The 11,289-nt window shown below is 35.5% G+C and overlaps 1 protein-coding gene across 3 annotated transcripts in view; it reads right to left on the bottom strand.

Annotated features, from left to right (window-relative positions):
• The window catches only part of LOC106059894 (uncharacterized), a 43,643-nt gene extending 34,528 nt beyond the window's left edge, over nt 1–9,115 (bottom strand). Inside the window, exon 1 of one of the 3 annotated variants that reach the window (XM_056023792.1) lies at nt 8,884–9,115. The gene's annotated coding sequence lies outside the window, so the exon portion shown is untranslated. Of the gene's footprint in view, nt 1–3,922; nt 4,087–7,180; nt 7,314–8,883 lie in introns of those variants that run through there. The other 2 variants (XM_056023795.1, XM_056023794.1) reach the window with 2 other exon arrangements.
• Nucleotides 9,116–11,289: the final 2,174 nt, after the last annotated feature.

Consider the following 11,289-nt stretch of genomic DNA (forward strand, 5'->3'; position numbering starts at 1 on the left):
AAAGATAAACTTTAAACGTCCTATTAATTAATGTAATTACTAGATCCACGGGTTTCTGACCAAATAGTTTCAGGTCAATTTCATTTGGTTTTTTACTTTACCGTTCATGTGGCCCGCGTCATGGGTGTCGGATATTAAAATGACCCGCAGGTCGAACTAGGTTGGGCATCACTGGTCTATGGGGATGGAGGGAGGTGCTGTAGCAGGTGGTCCCATAACATTTGTTTATGTATATAGACAGCGCTTTTTTTTTTTTTTGTAAAAAACAATAGGTGCCGGTACTCAGTGATGGATTACCTAACTTTTAACTACTAATAAATTAATAATAAACGTCGTTAAAATGCAAGAAAAGTATAATTTTTCCCCACATTGAAAAAAGTGCCGGTACGCCGTACCGGTGCGTACCGTCACAAAAAAGCACTGTATACACATGTGAATATCATAATTATCAATCATACATGTATATCTATCAATCACATGCATACCAATCAATCTTGCATATGAAATTTATCAATCTATATAAATTATACATGTTACAATATCAATCACATATGTATATAAAATTGTCAATCTACATCAATCATACATGTATAATCTATCAATCACACATGTATACCAATCGCACGTGTTACGTGCATGCCTTATCATGCCTATATCAAAATTATCAATCTACACCAATCGCAAATATATATCTATCAAACACAGACGTATATCCATATATCTGACATAATAAAGGTATAGAAAACATGGCAGATAATCTCATGGTACACACAGAGTCAACTACATATGCCAGAGACACGAGTGATAATGTAGGTATCAGTGAATATTTTGTTGTTCACTCGGAATATAGCGGCACTTCACACACCCGCAAAGACCTAAGTACACAAACGAGTCTCTTTTTAAGAGCGCCCCCCGCCCTTTTGTTTTTAAATAAAACTTTTCTTATTTAAAGTCAGTGATCCCCAACCGTACTCGTCCTGCGGGCCTTTTTATTTTCGAACACTCGTGTCGCGGGCCACATCAACGAAAAGATACAAAAGGAAATGAAATTAACCTGAAACTATTTGATAAGAAACCCGTGGATCTATTGCCCGTAGTTTAACAATCAAGTATTCGCAGTTCAAATCAAGAATGGCGTCATATTTGTTTTATGATGACGTTTTTTTTTTTAACAGCCACACTTTTTTATGAAACAAATATCTTATCTTCTTATCTTATATAATACAGACGTTACTTCAAAAAAGAAGATGATTACGTCCACGCGTCATGCATTTAGTCATGCATTTAGTCATGCATATTAACCAATGACTTAAATTCTGCCAAGTCACTGGTTTTCCTGGCTAGCTCAGGCAACCCATTCCATGCTCTAATAGCACTAGGGAAGAAGGAGTATTTGTACAAATTTGTCCTAGCATATGGGACGAGGAATGTGCCTTTATCTTTGTGTCTTTCAGAGTATTTTATTAAATTTTGTTTTTGTATTTGAAGATTATGGTTCAGTGTTTTATGTATTATTGCTACTTTACTTTTGAGCCTTCTGTCCTGAAGGCTTTCTAAATTTAGTGATTTTACTAAAGGTGTTACTCTAGTCAAATGTGAATATTCGTTTGTTATGAATCGCACTGCTCTATTTTGTGTCTGTTCTAGTTTCTTAATGTTTTCTTGAGTTGAGGGGTCCCAAACAGAGGATGCATATTCTATTATTATATGTTGGCTTTTTATAATGTTTCACAAACAAATAAAGAACTTCACTTTTCGTGGTAGATTCTACATTCAGACTGAGTCCCATCCCATAAACACGCAAATGTTAAAGGTCATGGTACCCATCCATAAGAGCAATGTTTCCCAAAGTGGGGTAGGCCTAAGCTAGCATACCTCAGGGGTACGGGAAAAGTTTGAAGAAGGTACGCGTTGAACTCATTAACTGTGTTGATTTTCTTTAAAAAATATCCATTTATTATGCTCAGTTAATAAATTAAAATACAATATCAATAAGTTTTCAATTTCTCTAAAAAAAATGCAGTCCATCATTGACATGGCTAATAATGTGAACAAGTTGTTATTATCTGATATTTCTCAAAGCGGTTATTATTCATTACAAGTCGATGAGTCCACTGATACTGCCAATGTCGCAAATCATTTGACGTTTGTAGGACAAGAAAAAACAAATTCATGACAAATTGTTATTTTGCCAGCCTACGTATGCAAGAGAGTAAAGTTGATAGGAATAGGTGTGTTGAAATAAGCACAAATACATCAACATGTATTGTCGGAATAAATAAAGGACTCGTTGAAAGAATACAAAATGTTATATCCACACATTGTTGCATAAACAGAGGCTTTAGCAATACGTAAGATGCCCGCCGATCTACAGAAAGTTCTGAATGAGAGCATAAAAATTGGTAAGTAAAAACAGTCTTTTGAATTCACGATTTTGTTTCGCAAACATGTGAAGAAATGGGAAGTAGTAACATACCGAGCCACATTTTCATGTTGGTTTTCTCGACAGAGACTTCTAGATTGATTCTTTAAACTCCAGTGTTTTCTTAATGATAAATTTGAGTTGAGAAATTGTTTGCATGTCTAGAAATGGCTAGCATATTGAGCAGATATATGCTCTGTCTTCAATCGCCTCCCTTTATTATTACAAGGCCAAGAAATGTCTTTGTTTCACGTTCAAATGAAAGTAAATGCTTCCATCGCAAAACTTAATATATAGCGAAAGAGAATTGGTAATGGAGAAGTAGACTCGTTTCTTTCTCTTTATGAGTTTATAATAATTTCGGCTACTAAATGGATTCTGATACTCTGAATTGTATAACACAACATTTTGAGAGTTTGCAAATGGGTTTGGAAAACGATTTCCCTGCTTTTAACAAAAATATTCAATAGATAAGATATTCGTCGAACATTAACACAACATCCAAGTCAGTCGTTTTGTCGGAAGAAGAGCAATTGTTGGAACTCGCTTCAGACGGATTCTTAAAAAATAAACATAAGGAGTGTACAGGCCTTTAATTATTTTCCGAATAAAAGAAACAATTTTTCCCTGTCAAAAATGTATTGCCATGAATAAAAACTATTTCAACAAGGAATATAGTAATTTGTGTCTTTCTGAGAATTTTAATAGGTTTTGTTTTTCTAAATATAAATTATGTTTCAGTGTTTTATGCATTGTTTCTACTTTATTTTTTATTCTTCTGTGCTGAAGTGTCTCTAAGTTTAGTGATTTTTATTAATGGTGTTTCTCTAATCATATGTGACTTTTCATTTCTTATAAATCTCACTGCTCTATTTTGTATGTGTTCTAGTTTATGTTTTATTGAGTCACAAACATATTCTAATATTGGCCTAAAAAGCATTTTAGTTTTATGTTCCTGATTAATTTGTCAAAAAAAATATTTTAATTAACCCTAATGTTTTGTTTGATTTTTCAAATAATTTCATCAATATAGAGATTCCATTATATATTTTCATTTATTATTACACCTACATATTTTTGAGTTTTTAGTCTGTGTAACTGGTTTACATGAATAAAGTAAGTAGTTTCTGGATTTATAGACATGCTACAATTTGATTCACATTTCTGTAATTCTTCTAATTCTCTTTGTAAAATTTCCTAATCTAATTTTGTTTTTATTGTTCTATATATTATGCAATAATCTGCAACCTTACTTTTGTTCCTGAACTAATGCAATTTGGTAGGCCATTTATGTAAATTAAAAACACTAGCTGACCTACGACTGTCCCTTATGTACACATGAGTTTACTATTATTGTTGTTGGTTTGGAGACATTTATTTAGTTTGTTCTCTCCCTATTTGAAATCCTGAATGCAGAGATGGAATGAACCAGTTAGAGTTGTAGTGGTTCTTTCTTAGTGGCTAAAAAAAAAAAGGTTGTGATTTCCTAACTAGGCCTACCTTTGCTATCTTGACGTCATATTAAATCCAGGGCAACATTTCTAGATCGAGTAAGTAGATAAAGTAAATAAAAATGATATCCAAGTCTGAATGCTATAAGCCACACAGCACAATGTATGCCTTAGTTCTTAAACCACAGTAGTTCGTTTTAAACAAGAGACATAGCTCACAACACGAAGTTTTTTAAAATTTTAACTAGGTCTGTGCTGTTTGCGCTCTAATTCTACCGTTGGCCAACACTTTATATCGATTGAACCTTTTTTAATGTTTGTTTACTAGGTGTGTTTGAAGGGAAATGACTAGCATAAAAACAAAGGCCATTTCCGTTAGATCTCAGACACTAGAGAAGTGACATCCGAAATACATGTTCAATTATTGTTTTAAAAAAAGGAATCTTGAAAAAAAAAAGGTTCCAGAAATAATTTAAACGGTAAGATACTTCAATGGGGGAGCTGGGAAGTGAAAGGCAGAAAGTGAATGTTGAGAAAACAGAGATTAAACAATTTTAGTTTTAATCAACGATAAAGTTTCATTACATGATTGAGAATTCGAATGCTGCTTTTTTTTTATTCTCTTGTTATTGAATTATATCAAGAGCGATATGACATGGCTGGCAAAAAGGAGGAACTCTTCAATACTGTAAAGAGACTAAAGCTGAACTGATTTGGCTACACTGTCAAAAGTCATTCTTCAAGGTACAGTGGAAGGGAGCTCGAAGAAAGGGTGGCCCAAAGAAAAGCTGGCTGGACAATGTACAAGAATGGACCGCTCTCTTGATATCCTACTCAGAAGTAAGAACAGCTGCTGATCGTGAAAAATGGAGGGATTTGGTTATGCGAACTGTCACAGCACCCCTACGACGAAGGTCAAGGACAGATAATGATGACGATATGACATAGAATAAGTTGAGATCCATTGTTATTGCAACAAAATGGCTATTGAAACTTAAACGTAATCAAAGCCAAGCCTGTGTTCATTCATTTTAGAATTATGGATGGGAGGTAATCCAACAATACATAAAGATATATGTATAATGTAAAGATAGAGTTGGCAATAGCAAACAAACAAAAAAAAATGAAAATCAACTAAATTAATAACAGTCTGTGGTAGAAACATAAACATTGAAATACATAAGTCTGTAGGACAGTATGGGTTAACTTAAATTTTAATTATTATAAGATCTACCTAAAACTCTAAGGTTTCAAACGAAACGCATTAGTCAAAAACTATATAGGCCTAGGCCTAGTTCATCATTATGGTGAACACTTTCTTTTCACGTTATTACATTAATATTGTTGTATTTTAACTCCTTTCTAATTTGTGCCACTGATGAATCATACTCATGGTAACCAAAAATGAAATGGCAGGTCAATGTTCAAGTGGGTAATCAATTGTCGTGTCAATTGCCTTCAGCTATGAAATTCTATTTTTGATGGGCTCAAAATGAGAGAATCGGTGGAAAAGAGTGGATGAATCTCCTCAAAGTTACACACGATTCCCAAACAATTTTTTTTTAAGTTCCAATTTGTCATCTCTAGAGTGGACCTCGCTCTTAACCAAGCATTATTTAAATAAACCCACTGTCTCATGCAGCAAATATAAATATGTAATATTAGAAATGAAACTTTAAAGTGCACTACAGTAATACAAATAAATGCCTATCAGTAAGGCGAGCTGTTTAACGATTGGTCTATCGCTCGAGCGAGACCAATCGTTATAATAGGCCTCAACACTGACCTGCAACGTCGCAACCTGTGGGCCTCACAGGTCTGTACGACGTAGTAACGAGGTATTGGTCCCCACTGCCCACAGGTTGCGACGTTGCAAGTCAGTGTTCAAGCCTTCTATGACGACTGGTCTCGGCTCAAGGCAATTGATAAAAATGGACCGCGTGTTTTTGATCAGATTGTGTTGACGTCAAATATGATTTCGGTCTAAAAATTGTACTTCAATATGAGTTACAAATGCAATTCAGTCTGTTAAGTGTTGTTATAGACGGTTGTTGACTTGTAGCACCAAAATGTTGGTAGGCAACTAAACCGCTGTAGGCGGATTATATTTTAACTTATAAAACTTGAAATAACTTGAAGAACTTCTTTGTGAACAAAACTAAACAGAATTGTTATTACAATATAGACTTGGGGTGAAGTAAATAAATGTAGTTGACTTTAGTAATAATATAAAATGGTATTTTGAACAAAATCTAACTCACTACAAAAACACGTCTTTTCAGTCTGACGTTCAAGAGTCGTCTGTCCTACCTAAGACCGCTAACGACAATGCCGCTTATCTTGCATCATCCACACTGCATAGCTAACCACTTCCCATCGTCACCATAGAAACACACACTCCATAACAAGCGTGTTCTTCGTGTCATTTGAATTCTACTTTATGAGTCTTATTAGACTTACGAATAGCTATTTTTAACAAATTAGTGCTGGGTACAGAAAAAAAACAACTTTTTTTTTTCTATAGACCCAATCCAACACACTAACACAGTGGGTCTAAACACGATGGCGCTAGGTTAAGTGGTGTTTTGTTGAGTAGAGAGAAAAATAATCAACACACATAGGTAAACACTACAGGAATACAATTAACATCAAGGACGCAAAAAAAAATGTTATCTATACAGGTGTCTCTGGTGTCGAATCCTAACCTCGTTCCAGAAAACTTGCTTTTTCTCTGAGACAGCCTGCCGCTAGAGACTTTGACATGCAGCTGTCAATGAATGAATTCTATAGTTATGAAAGTGTAATCTGATCAGGGTAGATTATTCCTGTACAAGCTCGTCGAGTAGGCCTACCGTCAAGTGCTATCGAGTTTCAGTTAAAATTACAGTTTCCTATTCGCCAAGAAATCAAGAACTGTTATGAAGATGTGCAAGAAGATACGTTAGACTTTCCGGTGCTAGAATTAGATGAACTTGACAATAGTCTGACCATGGTTTGATTAAAAAAATAAAACGACAAAAAAAAAAATGTAAACACATGTCAACTCCAACTGTAGTCTAATCCGTCAACCATAGGTCTACTATGCGGTCTTTGTACGATGTAATACTTTCCACGATCGATTATGTTGTTGAAAGCTGAGCCACATACTATTATTAGCCACTTAAAAAATCTACTGCTGCTGATCTAGAATGCTGCATGTATGCCAATATCAAGACTTGATTACATGGTAACATTTTAAAGGGATTTTTTTTTAAACCGTGACCGATTTGCGAAAAGTACAAGACCTTAACAGAAAATTAATACTAACTCAGCAATGTAAGATTTACGATGTAGTAGGCTACTATTCGAGTTTATTTTTATTTGTTACTTTTTCCAAGATCACAGCAATCATTGCAACCAAAGTTGTATCATGATCTATCACGATATCTATATTATATACCTAAAATACCACTGAATGATTCATGTATGTATGCAAAAAAATGAAATGCAGGGGAGGTTCCATCCAAATAAAAAAGATACAAATATAGCCTCATTAACAATTTAGAATTATTTCATTTCGTTCTACAAAACACACCTAATACACATCTAATACACACCTAATATACATCTAATACACATCTAATAGGCCTAGATTTATAACTGGTTGCTAAACGTTGCGCTATTTAAAAGCTATATTTTTTTGTTAAATTGGAGGTTACGCCCCTACTAGCTAAATCTTATTTCGATAAGAAATTTGATTTTTTTTTTACCTAAGTTTAAATTGTATCTATCAGTGTAATACTAGTAAAATACACTGATAACAAAGCTATTCAAATCAATATAAAGGTGTCACCACTCGAAAATGTATTTTAAGTTGCATTGTAAGGGAGGCTATGTTTCAATGAATATATAGTCCAATATGGTCAGGGCTAGGGTTACCAAACAGACAGGCATTGACCTAAATGTGAAAATGTCCGGCTTTAATTACGCTTTTGCTTACTACAGCTGAAATGGTTTATTATCCAACAATCGAATTCTATAAGCTATATCAACTCACTCTGTCTGGTAATCTTTGTACATTTTATTTCTCCAACACCCATTAATCTGATAATCACAATTATTTGTTGTACCTAACAAAACATGTATCAATAAAAAAACAACAACAACCAGTTAGTTAATTAATTATTGGTAATTAATTATTGTATTTAGTATCGAAAGGGAAATAAATGCTACTTTTGAGAGATGTGGATGTATATAATGTGGAATAATTCCCCTTTTAATATTTTGTACACGTTTTTTTCTCCCACTTTCCATTCTCGGATCAAGTTGAAATTCTGCAAATTTATTCATAGTCGATGACAATACACCAATAAAAATATAATTAACCACTTAGTTAATAAACTAGTGGTACTTAGTACATTTTGTTTTCTAAAGAAAAAGGGAGCTTATTACTGCAGTATTGAAATGTATGACGTGTAATTTTTCTAAGACGAAGCGAATTTTTGCAATACATGCAATTCATCATTCGGGTAAAAAGATCAGCGCTTAGGTGTCAACTTGCTTTAACTGACATAGAAGAGAGCACCTGGTAGCGGGCGGCTTCGGAACTAGACAGCTGGAGATCACTTACAAAGGCGCGGATACACATTTAAGACCAAAGAAATTCCACTGCCGAGGACAGATGTAGAAGACGAAAAGAAAATCTAAATCGATCACCGGCGGACAATTGTTATGTCTACGCTAGAAGTGGCAAAGTATGTAGGTCGCAGCTGTGAAATACTGCACCCCTCATTAAGCTTCGGACTCGAAGACAAGCCTTGTTGTTATAGGTTTAACTCAAGACTATAGTAAATCATTTCTTACTAGATTGGTCTAATTAGTCTAATAGTAATACACTACCATAACTTACACATGTAAAGCTCTAAGTCTACACTACAAGTAATATAATATACGCTAATAAATATATTAATATTAACACACAGTAATGAATGGTAACTAAAATGCAGTAATCTCTAAAAGTGCAATATTCACCTAAGTGTTTAATTAATCCAATCACACATCGATCAAAACCTTCCTATTTTGGTATCATTGACAGCACAAGACGATCTATTGTCTAAGCCGGAATTTATGTGTGACCTGTTCTATAGAGGTCAGAAGCAGTAGTGAACAGAATGAGATGACAACACACTTGAGCACACTCTCGCATAATCCAGCTAGGGTTTTCACGGACCGCGGAACAAGCCTTGATTTATCTAGGAGAGAAAGAGAGAGAGAGAGCAGAAAGAGAGAAGGTTATAGGAATGTGTAGGCCTACAGAAAAAAAGGGAAGGGGAGGGAATAAATTCCATGCGTGACGAAAGGTTGGTAAAGAGTTGGGCATAATATAGTCTTCATGGACGTGTCGCCCGTGACGTTCTGTTTTATGACGTCGACCACGTGAGGTGTGTAATGCCTTCAGTACGTGCATGACAGTGGGGCGTCGATACCCTGCAGCACACCCAGAGAGATTTAACAATAGAAACATTTTTTTAAATAAAAAAAAAGTCAATGACATAAAATGTCGTGTCCAAATCTTTATAAACAAGTAGGCCTACAACAGAGATCCATGTAACGCTACAGCACCATACACTCATTATGAGTGATATAGGCCTACTATTTCGATCTATCTAACCATACAATTATTATAATGATTAGGATTCAGCGTGACTGCATATATTATATATATTGTTATGTATTTCTGAATCTTCTGGCTAGATGTATTAATTGGCACACAAATAAAAACACTGTAAAGAACTTGACGACTAAACTTTCAGTTTCATATAACTTTAATGACTATTAACTCTAACAATTCGTTACTGTAACATGTAGCGTAGAAGACTGTACAATATCTGTCAGTTTACAGTTAGCTATACTTCGTTGCAATTCATCTCTTCACTTCGTTGCAATTCGTCTCTTCTCAACTTGCATCGAGCCGTATTCCACAGAACAGACCAACGACACACATCCCAGTGTCGCTCCAGGTCTCCCTTAGCTGAACCAAGTCGTATTCAAGTCTACCGAATCAGAGCCGCACACGTCTTACATCGACTGTATCGACTGTAACGGCTCAAGTCCACTGTAGTTCACCGTATAGACTTTAACGACAATTAGTCCACTCCAGTTAACTCTACCCTAGTTAACTTGCATCGAGTCGTACACATCTCTCTTCTACTGTCTCGCACAGTAGACAACAGTACCGACGACTCACTCACGACTGACTTTCACATTAACTCTCTGGCTTATATAGAGTCCCTAATCGCTTGTCCAAAGTTGCACAAACACGGCTAATATCCTCTGGAATAACACGTGAGGAAACGTCACATCCTGTCTTTGTTTATACATGTAGATTCCAGAAAACATCGGCTGCAGTGTCATCTTGCCGGGGTCACAAGTTGTGACCTCTATCTGTCATATACTAGGCCTATATGTGATACTGTGAATAGAGTGGTGATTTTTCACAAAGGTTTTGATCAGTGTTTCTCAAACTTTCACTAATGACGCCCAAGACCAAATAAAAATAATGTAAGCCTATGCTCGCGTAACCCCGGAGCCAAACGTTTTCATTTTCCTGAAAACAACGAAACCCAGAGAAATTGTCTATTGTTACGTCACTGTAAAACTTTGATCGTTCTGACGTACGAAATACAAGTTGATTCCAGATTCGCATTGGCAAAGACGTATTGATGGGATGGCGATGAAGCCGATGGTGCGGTAGTAGTAACACATTGCCTTTCTTTAGCACCGTGATGATGTGTAATTTATCATCATCACTCATCATCTCCCTGCCTTTCCAATATTATCTTTTTTTTTTTAAAGAATAGAACCTTTCTACTAGGCTAAAAAATTATCTACAAAACAATATTTACGAAAAAAAAAAAGTGACCGGATTAGCATTGAAACCGAAAAATTGTAGTATAATCATAAATCCTTTTTCTTTCTTTTTCATTAGGTCTACGTGTACAAGCTCTCAAAATCACCACAGACCGCACTCCACTGTGGGAGCTAACAGCGCTCCATTCGGCGCCTTCGACATACACGGAGGTCACGCTCCATTAGACCCCCAGCTAAGGGGAGGGGAGACGCAAACGAAATTGTGTTCTTATATAGGTGGACTGCTCAATATTTGGTAAATATTATTTGTTCACAGTTCAAAAATCAGATCTTCGTAGACAACCCCACCTCCCGGACAAAGCCCAGTACCTTCCCAGGGTCGACATTGTCGAATAGTGTTTCAAATTTTGGATAAGTGGCATAAATCGCTCGGCTAGTTCACTCAATCAGGGCTATAGTCAGAAGTTCGAGTCCGAATTTCAATGTGATTTAGGAATATTTCATTCGAGGTTTAGGCCTAAATAAAAAAATATTTGGGCAAGATTTTAGCTTGATCCGAGATTGGGT

The sequence above is a fragment of the Biomphalaria glabrata genome, chromosome 3 (genome assembly GCF_947242115.1).
Source record: "Biomphalaria glabrata chromosome 3, xgBioGlab47.1, whole genome shotgun sequence".
NCBI lineage: Eukaryota > Metazoa > Mollusca > Gastropoda > Planorbidae > Biomphalaria > Biomphalaria glabrata.